This window comes from Onychomys torridus, chromosome 2 (genome assembly GCF_903995425.1).
Source record: "Onychomys torridus chromosome 2, mOncTor1.1, whole genome shotgun sequence".
Taxonomy (NCBI): Eukaryota; Metazoa; Chordata; class Mammalia; order Rodentia; family Cricetidae; genus Onychomys; species Onychomys torridus.
Genome location: NC_050444.1, coordinates 142,900,263 through 142,902,495, shown reverse-complemented (window position 1 = coordinate 142,902,495; position 2,233 = coordinate 142,900,263).

Below are 2,233 nucleotides of genomic sequence, written 5' to 3'. Positions count from 1 at the left end.
CTTTGCATAGTATACAAAAGACACTCAATGTTACTCCCTTCATTTTCTTTTCTTTCCTTGCTGTGTACCATCAGGACACCAGCTGGGTCGGTGATTCACCTGTTCACCTGCGCTTTCCACAGGTTAAACTCGCCTGCAATGTCTAGCGCAGCCTATAGGGGGCGTCACACAGCCACCACCTTTCCCATCCCAACGCCTGGCACAGCGGGACACGTGTTTCCCATCTGACCGCGCGGGGGCGCGCCGGATCTGCGTTTTCAGAACCTATGGTGCAAATAGGCAGGAGGATGGACCCTGAGGTGAGCCAAGTCATCAAAGCAATAATTAGTGATAAAATGGACGGGGATGGGCTCTTGCTCGGTAGGCAGAGTGCTCGTCTAGCATGTAAGAAGCCCTAGGTTTAAACCTTAGAGATGCATAAACATAGTGTGCTGCTTGCCAATAATAATCCCAGCATTCAGTTGAGGCAGGAAGATCAAAAGTTCAAAGTCATCCTTAGCTTCGTGGCCGAGTTAGAGGCCAGCTTGGGTTAAGCAAAACTTTGTACTAAATGCACACACACAAACAGAAATGATCAGAAACCAACAAGGTCTGGGTGCGTGGCTCTGCCATAGAGCTGACTTTGGTGTGCATGAGACCCTGTGTTCAATCCCCAGCACCATAGTAAATATAAACAAACAAACAGACAATATAAGCATGGCAGCAGCTCCACCATCTTGAAGGAACACTGGGAAGCTACAGGCTGTGTGCCCAAGGAAAGAAACAGACCGAGAAGGATGCTGGTTACATCCGGCCCCTCACCCTCACGCCTCTCTGTAGTCTTGGGACTGTTCCCTCAGCTTTGGAATGGAAGACACAATTCCTGGAGAAAGCCCGCCATCATTGCAGCTCTTACCTGGGCCCTGAGGGGCAGATACAACTGAATTCCTTTTCCATGGGATAACCGGGAACCCCCAATGCAGCGGTTTCTTCTGTCCTTTTTGGAGTGTCCCTTCAGACTCTCAGGCTCCTCTAGACACTCTTTGTACCTCTGTTCCCAGGCAAGTTTGATCTGTAAATTTCTTCAGCCCTCTCCCACCACCACACGCCACACCAAAGCTCTGGCCCCTCTTAGTGTCCATCTACCTCGTCTAGATTTTTTTTTTTTTTTTTTTCCGAGACAGGGTTTCTCTGTAGCTTTGCACCTTTCCTGGATCTCGCTCGGTAGACCAGGCTGGCCTCGAACTCAGAGATCCGCCTGCCTCTGCCTCCCCAGTGCTGGGATTAAAGGTGTGAGCCACCACTGCCCGGCTCATCTAGATTTTTGTTGTAAGTTTTTTTTTTTTTTTTTTTTTTTTTCTGTTTTTCTTTTCTTTTTTGAAAAAGATTTATTATGTATACATTGTACTGCCTGCATGCCAGAAGAGGGTGTTAGATCTCATTACAGATAGTTGTGAGCCACCATGTGGTTGCTGGGAATTGAACTCAGGACCTCTGGAAGAACAGCCAGTGCTCTTAACCGCTGAGCCATCTCTCCAGCCCTGTTTTTTAATTTATTATTATTACTTTTGTTTGTGTGTTTGTTTTTTTCCTTTGAGACAGTGTCTCACTATGTAGGCCTGGCTGTCCTGGAACTCTTTCTGTAGACCAGGCTGGCCTCAGATTCACAGAGATCTGCCTGCCTCTGCCTTCCAAGTGTCTGGATTACAGGCATAAGACACCTAAATTTATACTTGTGGCGGTCAGAGGACAACTTGTGGGAGCTGGTATTCTCCTACCTTGTTGGCCTGGGGATCAAACTCAGATCACCAAGCTTGGCAGGATGTTCCGTTATTTATCAACTCTATGTGTTTTGTGTTTGTTTTTTAGTTCTCAAAATTTTTTTTTCCAGACAGGGTTTGTCTGTGTAGCTTTGGTGCCTGTCCTGGATCTTGCTCTGTAGACCAGGCTGGCCTCGAACTCACAGAGATCCACGTGGCTCTGTCTCCAGAGTGCTGGGATTAAAGGCATGCACCACCACTGCCCAGCTAGTTTTCTAATTTTTTTTTTGTTGTTGTTATTTTGTGTGTATGAGTGTTTTGGCTGCATGAGTATGTCTGTCTGTCTGTCTGTCTGTATGTATGTATGTAGAGTATGTAAGGATGTACACCTCATATGTGTAGTGCCCTCAGAGTGTGTTGGATCTCTTGGGACTGGAGTTACAGGTGGTTGTGAGCCACTGTGTGCCAGGAGTCAAACCTGGGTTCGCTGGAAC